Raw genomic sequence first — 14,879 nt, 5'->3', positions numbered from 1 at the left:
TCGGTAAGAAATCCGGCATTGTTCTAAGAACCACCTTCTCTGGATAAAAAATAGTATAAGGAGCCTCATATGAGAGAGCCCTCAGTTCACAAATTCTTCTTTCTGAAGTTAAGGCAGTCATTAACAGTTTTTAGAGTAAGGTGCCATAACGAAATCTCTTCCATTAGTGCAAAGGGTTTCGCTGCTAGAGCCCTCAGGACAAGTGGTAGGTCCCACGGAGGAGAGCGAGACTTAATCGGAGGATGAATACGCTTTACTGCTGCTATGAAACGAATTACCAAAAGTTCTTCTGCATATTTGATGTTCAGGATAGCCGACAAAGCAGATACCTGCACCTTCAGTGAATTCCAAGAAAGGCCTCTATCTAGACCTGTCTGCAGGAATTCCAAAATTTTCGTTGTAGATGGCATAAAAGGCTCAGAACTGTCTCTCTGAGCCCAATCTTGAAAACAATCCCAAATCTTGTAATATTGTGAGGAAGTAGTACTCTTCCTGACTCTGAGAGTAGAAACAACTTTGTCAGATATTCCGAAACCTAGAAGTCCTCCCCTCTCAATCTCCAGGCCTTGAGGTTTAGATATTGAGGAAAGGGGTGATACACTGGCCCCTGAACTAGAATGTCAGGTCTCTTGGGAAACTTTTATGGTTTCTCAATGCTCAACCTCCTCAAAAGAGGGTACCATGGCCGACGCGGCCAATCTGGCAGGATTGCTATTACATTTGCTCTGGATCTCATTATCTTTCGGACAACCAGGAAGATGAGTGGTAGCGGGGTAAAGATAAAGACAAGATCCTGAACCCAATCCTGGACTAGGGCATCCACTGCTTCTGCTTTGAGACAGGGCCTTCTTGAAAAGAACCGTGTCACCTTTGCATTCTGGGAGGTCACCATGAGATCTAGAGTGGGAGTTCCCCACCTGCGAGCTACTTGAATGAACATCTCTTGATTTAGTTCCCATTCGGTATAATCCAATGGTCTTCGGGAGAGAAGATCTGCTGTTATATTTTCCTTTCCTGGTATGTAAACTGCAGTAAAATCTGACAAATGCATTTCTGCCCAGGATATAACTGGTTCCACCTCCTGAAACAGGGAAAAACTTCTGGTGCCCCCTTGTTTTCTTATATATGCAACCGTGGATACATTGTCGGATCTTATCTTTACACAGTTCCCCTTATAAGATCTGCGAAGGCCTTTAATGATTTGGCGACTGCCCTTATCTCTAAGATATTTGAAGGAACATATCTCCAATTTCCAGGCCAGAGGCCCTGTGCTGAATGGCCTGAACAGTGAGCTCCTCAACCTTCTGCTGAGGCGTTGGTATATATCTCGACCCAGGATGGAACCTTTAGAGGAAAACCTCTTAACAGATTTCCGTCTTCCAACCACCACTGCAGACTTAACTTGATAGAGGGTGGCATTGGAATGGGTTGAGTCTAGAGATGTCGCGAACTGTTCGCCGGCGAACTTGTTCGCGCGAACATCGGGTGTTCGCGCTCGCCGGAAGTTCGCGAACGTCGCGCGACGTTCGCCATTTTGGGTTCGCCATTGTTGGCGCTTTTTTTTGCCCTCTCACCCCAGACCAGCAGGTACATGGCAGCCAATCAGGAAGCTCTCCCCTGGACCACTCCCCTTCCCTATAAAAACCGAAGCCCTGCAGCGTTTTTTCACTCTGCCTGTGTGTGCTGAAGAGATAGTGTAGGGAGAGAGCTGCTGCCTGTTAGTGATTTCAGGGACAGTTGAAAGTTTGCTGGCTAGTAATCGTTTTGATACTGCTCTGTTATTGGAGGGACAGAAGTCTGCAGGGGTTTGAGGGACATTTTAGCTTAGGTAGCTTTGCTGGCTAGTAATCTACCTTCTACTGCAGTGCTCTGTATGTAGCTGCAGTGGGCAGCTGTCCTGCTTCTGATCTCATCTGCTGACTGCTGCAATAACAGTAGTCCTTGTAAGGACTGCTTTTATTTATTTTTTTGTTGTTTTACTACTACTACTACTACTACTACTATAAGAGCCCAGTGCTATTAGTCTAGCAGTGTTGGGGAGTGGGACTGGTGTGCTAATCTGCTGCTCCTAGTAGTTCAGCAGCACCAACTTTAATTTTTTTTTTTTAATATTCATTTTTTTTTTATTTTACTTTTTTTTATTTTACTACCGCTGTAGTAGTGTATAAGTTGACCTTTTAGGCATTATTTGCCCTGTAGGCATTATTTGCACACTGTTTTCTTCAACCCGCCATCGAGCTGTGTGACCTTGTTCCCATTCTGTCTAAATATCCATAATATTACCGTCTCCAGAAAAAACACCGGAGTCACTTTTTTCAAGCAGCATTCATATATTTTACGTAATCCGTATCCACCGCTGTAGTAGTGTATACGTTGGCCTTGTAGGCATTATTTGCACACTGTTTTCTTCAACCCGCCATCGAGCTGTGTGACCTTGTTCCCATTCTGTCTAAATATCCATAATATTACCGTCTCCAGAAAAAACACCGGAGTCACTTTTTTCAAGCAGCATTCATATATTTTACGTAATCCGTATCCACCGCTGTAGTAGTGTATACGTTGGCCTTGTAGGCATTATTTGCACACTGTTTTCTTCAACCCGCCATCGAGCTGTGTGACCTTGTTCCCATTCTGTCTAAATATCCATAATATTACCGTCTCCAGAAAAAACACCGGAGTCACTTTTTTCAAGCAGCCATAATATATTTTACGTAATCCGTATCCACCGCTGTAGTAGTGTATACGTTGGCCTTGTAGGCATTATTTGCACACTGTTTTCTTCAACCCGCCATCGAGCTGTGTGACCTTGTTCCCATTCTGTCTAAATATCCATAATATTACCGTCTCCAGAAAAAACACCGGAGTCACTTTTTTCAAGCAGCCATAATATATTTTACGTAATCCGTATCCACCGCTGTAGTAGTGTATACGTTGGCCTTGTAGGCATTATTTGCACACTGTTTTCTTCAACCCGCCATCGAGCTGTGTGACCTTGTTCCCATTCTGTCTAAATATCCATAATATTACCGTCTCCAGAAAAAACACCGGAGTCACTTTTTTCAAGCAGCCATAATATATTTTACGTAATCCGTATCCACCGCTGTAGTAGTGTATACGTTGGCCTTGTAGGCATTATTTGCACACTGTTTTCTTCAACCCGCCATCGAGCTGTGTGACCTTGTTCCCATTCTGTCTAAATATCCATAATATTACCGTCTCCAGAAAAAACACCGGAGTCACTTTTTTCAAGCAGCCATAATATATTTTACGTAATCCGTATCCACCGCTGTAGTAGTGTATACGTTGGCCTTGTAGGCATTATTTGCACACTGTTTTCTTCAACCCGCCATCGAGCTGTGTGACCTTGTTCCCATTCTGTCTAAATATCCATAATATTACCGTCTCCAGAAAAAACACCGGAGTCACTTTTTTCAAGCAGCCATAATATATTTTACGTAATCCGTATCCACCGCTGTAGTAGTGTATACGTTGGCCTTGTAGGCATTATTTGCACACTGTTTTCTTCAACCCGCCATCGAGCTGTGTGACCTTGTTCCCATTCTGTCTAAATATCCATAATATTACCGTCTCCAGAAAAAACACCGGAGTCACTTTTTTCAAGCAGCCATAATATATTTTACGTAATCCGTATCCACCGCTGTAGTAGTGTATACGTTGGCCTTGTAGGCATTATTTGCACACTGTTTTCTTCAACCCGCCATCGAGCTGTGTGACCTTGTTCACATTTTGTCTAAATATTGATAATATTATCGTCTCTAGAAAAACCACTTGAGTTACTTTTTTTCAAGCAGCATTCATATATTTTACGTAATCCGTATCCACCGCTGTAGTAGTGTATACGTTGACCTTGTAGGCATTATTTGCACACTGTTTTCTTCAACCCGCCATCGAGCTGTGTGAGCTTGTTCACATTTTGTCTAAATATTGATAATATTATCGTCTCTAGAAAAACCACTTGAGTTACTTTTTTTCAAGCAGCATTCATATATTTTACGTAATCCGTATCCACCGCTGTAGTAGTGTATACGTTGACCTTGTAGGCATTATTTGCACACTGTTTTCTTCAACCCGCCATCGAGCTGTGTGTCCTTGTTCACATTTTGTCTAAATATTGATAATATTATCGTCTCTAGAAAAACCACTTGAGTTACTTTTTTTCAAGCAGCATTCATATATTTTACGTAATCCGTATCCACCGCTGTAGTAGTGTATACGTTGACCTTGTAGGCATTATTTGCACAGTGTTTTCTTCAACCCGCCATCGAGCTGTGTGACCTTGTTCACATTTTGTCTAAATATTGATAATATTATCGTCTCTAGAAAAACCACTTGAGTTACTTTTTTCAAGCAGCATTCATATATTTTACGTAATCCGTATCCACCGCTGTAGTAGTGTATACGTTGACTTTGTAGGCATTATTTGCACAGTGTTTTCTTCAACCCGCCATCTAGCTGTGTGTATTATCGTTTCCAGAAAAACCAACTGAGTTTTTGTTGTTGTTGTTGTTTTTTTAAAAATAATGCCAGGCAAAGGCAGGCCGCCACGCAGAGGCCGTGCTAGGGGCCGTGCTGCTATGCAATCCTGTGGCCCTAGCAAATTGCCCAGTTTTAAAAAGCCAATGACCCTGAACTCCCAAAATGCTGAAGAGGTAGTTGACTGGCTTACACAGCACACCCCATCCTCTACCGTTTCTAACTTTACCACAACATCCTCCTCATCCTCCACTGCTATGGCCACCCCACGTAACACTTCCTCCACCACCGGTGCCCCTTCTTCACTGGGGTCAGAGGAGTTATTTTCCAATGAGTTTCTTGAACTGAGTAATGCGCAACCATTATTGCCAGAAGAAGATGAAGGAGATGAGGACCTTACACCAGATTTAATTCTGGCAGAGAACACGATAGAGATGGACATAATGAGTGATGAGGAGGAGGTCCCCGCTGCTGCTTCCTTCTGTGATGTGTCAGAAGAAATTGATGCATCTGAGGAGAATGATGATGAGGAGATTGATGTTTTGTGGGTGCCTAGTAGAAGAGAGCAAGAGGAGGGTAGTTCAGATGGAGAGACGGAGAGTCAGAGAGGCAGTAGGAGAATAAGACTTAGAAGAAGCAGGGAGGACAGCCCGCAGGGATCAGTAGGGCAACAACATGTATCGGCACCTGTGTTCAGCCGGCCAACGCACCCGCCATTGCCGCCAATACCGCAAACTCCGCCAACTTCTACTGTTACCGCCAGATCGCACACTTCCAAAAAGTCAGCAGTGTGGGATTTTTTTAATGTGTGTGCCTCTGACAAAAGCATTGTAATTTGCAATGAGTGCAGTCAGAAACTGAGCCTTGGTAAGCCCAACAGCCACATAGGTACAACTTCTATGCGAAGGCACATGAGCGGCAAGCACAAAGCACTTTGGGAGCAACACCTCAAAGGCAACAGGCAAACTAAAAGCCACACTCCTTCTGGTCCAGCATCTTACTGCTCTACCTCTGCTCTCCTTGACCCGTCTGAACCACCCTCCACTCCGCCTTCCACCTTGACCACCTGTTCCCATTCCCAGTCATCTGCCACCAGCCAAGTTTCTGTGAAGGCCATGTTTGAGCGTAAGAAGCCAATGTCTGACTGTCACCCCCTTGCCCGGCGTCTGACAGCTGGCTTGTCTGCACTCTTAGCCCGCCAGCTTTTACCATACCAGCTGGTGGACTCTGAGGCCTTCCGCAAATTTGTAGCAATTGGGACACCGCAGTGGAAGGTACCCAGCCGCAATTTTTTTTCTAAAAAGGGAATACCACACCTGTACCAACATGTGCAGAGCCAAGTTACCGCATCTCTGTCACTTAGTGTTGGGCCAAAGGTCCATATGACTACTGACGCATGGTCCTCCAAGCATGGTCAGGGCAGGTATGTCACCTACACTGCCCACTGGGTGAACTTGGTAATGGCTGGGAAGCAGGGAATGGGTAGCTCAACAACAACAGTGGAGTTGGTGTCACCCGCCACGGATTGCACGCGGTTCTGCCACCACCTCTACTCCTCCATCGCTCTCTACCTCGTCTTCTTCTTCTTCTTACTCTGCTGCTGGGTCCTCCTTCTCCTCCTCCACACCTGTGCACCCCCAGCTCCCCCTAGGCTATTCGACGTGCCAGGTACGCCGTTGTCACGCTGTCTTGGGGATGACGTGCCTGGAAAGCAAAAACCATACCGGATCTGTACTCCTGTCATCTCTGCAGTCACAGGCCGATCGGTGGCTGACCCACACCAACTGCAGATCGGAAAAGTGGTGTGTGACAATGGAAGCAATCTGTTGGCAGCGTTGAGACTAGGCAATTTAACACATGTGCCCTGCATGGCACATGTGTTAAATTTAATAGTCCAACGTTTTGTCTCCAAGTACCCAGGATTCCAGGACGTTCTCACCCAGTCCAGAAAGGTGTCGGCCCATTTCAGACGTTCCTACACAGCCATGGCACGCCTTGCTGACATTCAGCAGCGCTACAACATGCCAGTCAGGCGTTTGATTTCTGACAGCCAGACTCGCTGGAATTCAACGCTCCTTATGTTGGAACGTCTGCTGCAACAACAAAGGGCCGTCAACGAGTACCTTTTTGAACTGGGTGGTAGGACTGGATCTGCACAGCTGGGGATTTTTTTCCCCCGTTACTGGGTGCTTATGCGCGATGCCTGCAGGCTCATGCGACCTTTTGAAGAGGTGACAAATATGGTCAGTCGCACCGAAGGCACCATCAGCGACCTAATACCCTTCGCTTTCTTCCTGGAGTCTGCCGTGCGACGAGTGACAGATGAGGCTGTAGACCAGCGTGACGAGGAGCTGGAAGCGCGCGATTTCTGGTCGGAATCACCAGAACGAACCCAGGCACCTGCTGCAACGCAGGGAGAGGTGCCAGAAGTGGAGTCAGAGGAGGAAGGTGGCTTTGTGGAGGAGGAGGAGGAGGACCAACAGGAGCAGGCTTCCCAGGGGGCTAGTGGTGACCTTTTGGGGACCCCTGGTCTTGTACGTGGCTGGGGGGAGGAGACCGTGGATGATGCAGTCCTTGATAATGAGGAAGCGGAGATGGATAGCTCTGCATCCAACCTTGTGAGAATGGGGTCTTTCATGCTGTCATGCCTGTTGAAGGACCCCGTATCAAGAGGCTTAAGGAGAAGGACCTGTACTGGGTCGCAACGCTACTAGACCCTCGGTACAAGCATAAAGTGTCAGAAATGTTACCAACATACCACAAGTCCGAAAAGATGCGGCATTTACAAACCAGCCTGCAAAACATGTTGTACAATGCTTTTAAGGGTGATGTCACTTCAGGAACTCATCAACATTCCAGGGGCAGAGGTGCCAGTAATCCTGCCACGAGCACACCTGCAAGGACAAAGCCCTTTGGCCAGTCTGTAACGTCAGACATGCAAATGTTTTTCTGTCCAAGGCAGCGCCACAACCCTTCTGGATCCACCCTCAAAGAACGCCTCGACCGGCAGGTAGCGGACTACCTGGCATTAACTGCAGATATCGACACTCTGAGGAGCGATGAACCCCTGGACTACTGGGTGCGCAGGCTTGATCTGTGGCCAGAGCTGTCACAATTTGCCATGAACCTCTTGTCTTGCCCAGCCTCAAGTGTGCTCTCAGAAAGGACCTTCAGTGCAGCAGGAGGGATTGTAACTGAGAAGAGAACTCGCCTAGGTCACAAAAGTGTCGATTACCTGACCTTTATTAAAATGAATGAGGGGTGGATCTTGGAGGGTTACTGCACGCCGGAAGACTTGTTCTGACTTCTATGCAGCTGTCCTTCTCTTCAAGCCTCATGACTCCACACACAGCTGTCCTTTAGCGTCCTCCTCCTCCCTCCGCCACCGTTACAAACTAGGGTGCAAACCCTACTGGTTTAATTTTTTCTGGCCTCTGTGCTTCAGTGGCTGCGACCAAAAAAATGCCTATTTTCTGCATTTATATGACATAATTTTTCTGGCCTCTGTGCTTCAGTGGCTGCAACCAAAAAAATTTATATTTTCAGCATTTATATGGCATAATTTTCTGTCAACTGTGCTTCAGTGGCTGCGACCAAACAAATGCATATTTTCTGCATTTATATGGCATAATTTTTCTGGCCTCTGTGCTTCAGTGGCTGCAACCAAAAAAATTACTATTTTCAGCATTTATATGGCATATTTTTTCTGGCAACTGTGCTTCAGTGGCTGCGACCAAAAAAATGCATATTTTCTGCATTTATATGGCATAATTTTTCTGGCCTCTGTGCTTCAGTGGCTGCAACCAAAAAAATTTATATTTTCAGCATTTATATGGCATAATTTTTCTGTCAACTGTGCTTCAGTGGCTGCGACCAAAAAAATGCATATTTTCTGCATTTATATGGCATAATTTTTCTGGCCTCTGTGCTTCAGTGGCTGCAACCAAAAAAATTTATATTTTCAGCATTTATATGGCATAATTTTTCTGGCAACTGTGCTTCAGTGGCTGCGACCAAAAAAATGACTATTTTCAGCATTTATATGGCATATTTTTTCTGGCCTCTGTGCTTCAGTGGCTGTGGCCAAAAAAACTGGGCAAACAATGCCTACAAGGTCAACGACGTTGACCTTGTAGGCATTGTTTGCCCAGTTTTTTTGGCCACAGCCACTGAAGCACAGAGGCCAGAAAAAATATGCCATATAAATGCTGAAAATAGTCATTTTTTGCCATACGTTGACTCAACGTATATGGCAAAAAATGACTATTTTCAGCATTTATGTGGCATATTTTTCTGGCAACTGTGCTTCAGTGGCTGCAACCAAAAAAACTGGGCAAACAATGTCTACAAGGTCAACGTATGGCGAAAAATTACTATTTTCAGCATTTATATGGCATATTTTTTCTGGCAACTGTGCTTCAGTGGCTGCGTCCAAAAAAACTGGGCAAACAATGTCTACAAGGTCAACGTATGGCGAAAAATGACTATTTTCAGCATTTATATGGCATATTTTTTCTGGCAACTGTGCTTCAGTGGCTGCGTCCAAAAAAACTGGGCAAACAATGCCTACAAGGTCAACGTATGGCAGTTGTTTAAAGAGAACAGTAGATTACTAGCCAGCAAAGCTACCTAAGCTAAAATGTCCCTCAAATCCCTGCAGACTTCTGTCCCTCCAATACAGAGCAGTATCAAGCAGATTACTAGCCAGCAAACTTACTATCATCTGTCCCTGAAATCACTAACAGCTCTCCCCTACACTATCTCTTCCAAGCACACACAGGCAGATTTTTCAGATACATTTTTGCCCTTGATCCCCCTCTGGCATGCCACTGTCCAGGTCGTTGCACCCTTTAAACAACTTTAAAATCATTTTTCTGGCCAGAAATGTCTTTTCTAGATGTTAAAGTTCGCCTTCCCATTGAAGTCTATGGGGTTCGCGAACCGTTCGCGAACCGCTCGCATTTTTGCGCAAGTTCGCGAATATGTTCGCGAACTTTTTTTCCGACGTTCGCTACATCCCTAGTTGAGTCCAGTGATATCTGTTCCAATGGGAGAGAAAGAGATGTTGAAGAGGCCTCATTCCCCACTTGGCCCACTTCACTAGACCTATACACGAAGCCATGAGACCTTCATTATCCTTCTTGCTGAAGCTTGAGTCTCCCGACAAAGTTTGGAAATTTCCCACTGGATCTTTGCTTTCCTTTCCTGAGTCAACCTGATTATATTGTTTCTTGTGTTTATTTCTGCTCCCAGAAATATAAAGGATTGAGCTGGTGAAAACTGACTCTTGTTCTGGTTCACCAACCAGCCCATCTCCTTGAGCTTGGTCAGAACTAGATCTCTGTTCTTCAGAGCTTGCTCTCTGGATCTTGAAACTAGCAACAGGTCGCCCAGATAATGGAAAATCTCCAAGCCTGCTTGTCTTAGCCATGCTATAACCACTACGAGCACCTTCGAGAAGGTCCTGGGGGAAGTAGATAGACCGAAGGGAAGACAAGTAAACTGTAGATGAAGATCCCTCCAAGCAGATCTCAGATACTGCTGATGCTCTACTGCTACTGGCACATGAAGATATGCATCCTTCAGATCGATCGTTAATAACCAGTTGCCACAATTGATTATTGGCCTGATGGTAGCCAAGGTTTCCATCTTGAAGGATTGGATCTTTATCGGCTTGTTTAACCTTCTTAAATCCAGAATAGGCCTGAGGTCCCCCGAACTTTTCATGACAAGAGATAGAGGAGAGTAGAAGCCTCTTGTTCTTTGATGCTGCAGAACAAGTATCACCGCTCCTTTCAGCATTAACTGTTGCACATACTCTTCCATTATTAGAATGGCTTTTGGGTCTCTTGAAACTTGAGTTTGACAGAAAAAATCTTGGTAAGGTTTTGAAAGAAATTCTATCCTGTATCCTCTGTAAATAATTTCTAGTACCCCGGAATCCTGAGTTATTCCTGCCCAGGCCTCCCTGAATTGTAGGAGTCTTGCCCCCACTCTTAGAGTCTGGGCAGGCCTCATCTCATGCTGACTTGTTCTGCAGTTTAGGAGAGCCACTGGTTCTTGGCTTACGGTTCTGAAAAAAGCCGGAGTTATTTGAACGCCAGGAATGGCCACAAAAGGAATCTCTTCTTGATCTAGACTCCTCCTTGCATCGACTGAAAAATCTCTCAGATTGAGGTCTCCTAAAGGTTTCCCTGAAGCGTTTATTCTGTGGCAAAAAAGAGGACTTTCCACCGGAAGACTTGGAAATAATCTCATCCAGGGATTTGCCAAAGAGGGCTTCGCTTCATACGGGAGCTTACATAACATATTCTTGGACGCTGTGTCTGCCTGCCAATTCTTCAGCCAAAGGGCCCTTCTGGTTGAGATAGGCAAGGCTGTAGTATGGGCAACCAACTTTGTTGCATCTATAGCTATCTCTAAAGAGAAACTATCAGTCATCTTCAGTTCAGCTAAGCTCTCTCTAAATGAGTCCTCTGCATCTTCCAGATTCTCTATCCAAATAGTCATGGCTTTAGCAACCAAAATCTGAGCTACTGCAGGTCTGTAAAGAGCTACAGTGGCAAGAAAATGCCTTCTCAAATCCGTTTCCATCCGACGATCCATCGGATGCTTAAGAGAGGACACATCGTCAATGAGAAGTTTGGTTAGTTTGGAAAGATGTGTCACTGGGGCATCCACCACTGGTAAAGCATCCCAATCTTTAAGCACTTCCTCTGGGAAGGGATAGAACTTAGAAAATGTAGATTCAGTAGGAACCCTTTTTGCTGTCTTAAGCCACTCAGCTTCAATCAGGTTCTTATTTTCCTGATGTAACGGTAAAGCAGCCTTTTTCCTCTTGTTAATAAGAACTGCAGAGGTAGAAGGAACAGAATCATGTATGGATAAGGCTTGTTTAATTGATTTAATCAAAGGAGATATTAACTTATGATCAAACCTATAGGAATCGCCATCCTCATCATCATCAGAAGATTAATAAATCTCCCTTCATCTGCAATTGAGGAAGTAGAGCTATAGTTATCTCCATCTCTACTGGTAGAAGGCTTGGCCCTTTTAGAACCCGTCGCTTGCCTAACACCCTCTGTCACTGCATGCTTAATCCATGCTAAACTGTCCTTTGAAGAAGATTCCTCTTTGACTGAGCCCTGTAGTTCCACAACAGGAAAAGGAGGTGCGTCCCCTTTCGGCTAGGGTGCCTCTGTAAAAGTAGGAGCAAGGAATTGCAAAATGCAGCTTTTACAAAACTTTTTCTCTTTAAGAGCAGGCTCATAACAAGTGAGACAGGATCTCTGAGGTGTGAGGGGATCAGAATCTTCACGGGTCTGCGACATACTACAGAATAAGCAAAAGCATAATACACATAAGTACACACCACAAGACTCGATACCTGTTAAACTGCTCTCTTTCCTCAGAATCTACAGAAGACTCGCCGGCAAAGCAACGTTTGAATTTTAAAACAAACGCCGGCACATGAATGACATCAGCGAATGCGCCCTTGCAAAGGAATTGGTAGGTAAATTCCCTCAGGCAGCCCGATATCATATGAAAGAACTTCCACCAAGGGACCTATACCGAGACACTCCTCTGGAGGCTGAGCGGTGTGGCATCAGGTGAGTAGAGAAAGAAAGCGAAGAACTCCCCAGCCGGTAAGAACACTTGCTTCACGCTGACAGAAGGAAAAAGACATGGAGCATAGTGGGAGGAGGCATTTATAGTGTCTGAAAGTTCTTCCTTCTGTTTTTATCATCGCTGAGAGGGAATACCCAGAGGTATTGAGATGCTTTGGAGGGGATGGCCAGGAAAGACAGATAGCAGGAGATCTTTTCTTCCACAAAATTGATCATTGGACCAGAGGCTATCCCTTTAGACTAGAGGTAAAAAACGTTTATTTGAAGCAGCGTAGGTGGTTCTTCACAATTATGATGTTGTAATGGCTTATTCTGTTAATGTCTTTAAGAGGGGCTTGGATGATTTCTCAGGCAAGTATAATATATATGGTAAATATAGTATAATATAAATAGTTTGTGAGTGTACGGAGGAGTTGGTGTAAATGTGTGTATGTATGTGCACTGGGTTTAATTTGGAGGGGTTAAACTTAATGGACTTTGGTCTTTTTTCTACCCAACTTAACCTCAACCCCCTGGAAACCATTGCTACCCCAAGCTATGACCATCCAAAAACAGGGAGGGCAGGATGGGATGATTAATTTTGCTGGATACCCAAGAACAGATGACACTTCCAGTAATGCAATTTATTCACTTCTCTTGCCTTCACCTGACCTAAAAGGCCATCTTAAAAATTTATGGGATTACAGTTTAAGATGGGATTACAGTTTGACATAGAGGCACACTGGACATTTTTACTATTTTTACTATTCCCAGAAAATTTACCAAGATTATATACATCTATTCAAAGATAAATTAATTTGTGGAAGACTTTTCTGGGTCAGTAGATTAGACTAAAAATATGTTGTACTAACCATACAAAAACATATACAAACAAATATTACCTGAAAACACAGTGCCAGCACAGAGCAAACACTCTACCATTAGAATCACATATATACTGCAGAGACAGGAATGGGTGGCTAATGTGAACAAAATAAAAGAGTGAATGTTATGTGCTCAAAATAATTATATTGAAAAGTTTATTATTCCTTATATTCCCCCTCCTCCTCTACCACTGTTTTCAGTCTTACTGCATGTAGTAATTTAGTGACCTAGAGTATATCATAATCACAATGTTTTGCTCTGATAAGCCATCTATCTTAAAAGGGTTGTTCACCTTCCAATTGTCTACTCTGATTTTGGTGGTTACATAACATATAATATGCATTTTAATAATTCATTTGAAATAGGAAAGGTTATAACTCAACTTGTAGCACAGTTCTTTTAGCAACAGGAAACAGGCTAAAAAAAAGAAAAGTAGAATAAAGAATGTGAAATCCCAACCCATTTGGCAATTCAGAACTCAGCAAAATTTGTAGCTGTCAGTTGGAATATAATCATCTTTTAACTTCCTACATCTCAAGGGAAGTTTGGAGAATTCCAAGCTGTGGCACTGCCATTTAGTTTAGTTTTGTTTGTTAAGGTGGGTTTAATTCTCATTTTTCCAGACAAAACTACCTGTGCCTCAGACTGGGACATTTTTTGCATAAATGTAGGTTTCCTTCATATCACTTAGGATGCTATTACAGTATTTGTATAGAATAGTTTAGACCAGGGATTCCCATCCTTGACCCATGATCCGCATTCAATTGTTAAGAGAGTTGAGGAGCATCAAAATCATGAAAAAAGTTCTTGGGGATGCTAAATAAGGGCTGTGATTGGCTAATTGGTAGTCCCTATGTGGACTGGCAGTCTCAAGGAGACTCTGTTTGGAAGTACACCTGATTTTTATGCAACTAAAACTTGCCTCCAAACCAGGAATTAAAAAATGAGCATCTGCTTTGAGGCCACTGGGAGCAACAGCCAAGGGGTTGGTAAGCAACATATTACTTGCAAGACACTGGTTGGGGATCACTGTCTTAGATAGAAGGATTTTATTTTGCTCAACTGTTTTGCTCTTTGAAGTTTACAGTGGAAACAGCTTACAATAACCTTACCGTAGAAAAATTAGAAACAAATTCTGTTTTTAGACAGGCTCTGTAATTGTGATCATCGGCATTTTAAATTATAGATGATCTTGTGGGATATACTTTGCTTGTTGGCAGCTTCAAAGGCCGCAGAAAAAGAAAAAAAACATAATTATAATGAGACGTGGTGCAAAGCTACAATGGCGAATAGCTGAAAACCAATTTCAAAGATTTGGCTGGCAGGGTAATTGTGAAGAATCTGATAATTCTCTCCCTCCCTCTCTCTCTTTCTCTCTCTTTCTCTATATATACACACGACTACCCTTACAAATGTAAATGAAAATAATCTATGCATATGCACAAAAATATCAAACATTTATTCACTCATACGCCAGTAACTGTCATTGCACAATAGGATTTTATTGTTCATCAACAGCATTTAAATCTTTACATCTCTCACTGGCAGCTTGAAGCAGACCATTTACAGTAAATGGGAAATATAACCCCGTTTAGACATTAGCTCTTTATGTTGGTCTTATGTTGATAAGGTGCTTAAACACTGAACTACCAAAAATAACTTATTTGTTTATTTTCCTTTACACGGACACAAATTGAAAGGAATCCATGCCAGACAGACTTTCTCTGTTCACAGGTGAAGTCCCTCCTCTATCCATTGTGAGTGATGCATAGATTCTCTGGGGGAATTAAAGTTCATTGTAAGTTTCATTTTAAAGAATAAAGGCCCTTATTCATATACAATTTCAATAAATATTGAAAAAACAGGTCAACCTCTAGACATTTTGGGTGGCCT

The sequence above is a fragment of the Xenopus laevis genome, chromosome 8S (assembly GCF_017654675.1).
Source record: "Xenopus laevis strain J_2021 chromosome 8S, Xenopus_laevis_v10.1, whole genome shotgun sequence".
Classification (NCBI taxonomy): Eukaryota; Metazoa; Chordata; class Amphibia; order Anura; family Pipidae; genus Xenopus; species Xenopus laevis.
Note: the sequence above shows the minus strand (reverse complement) of the source record.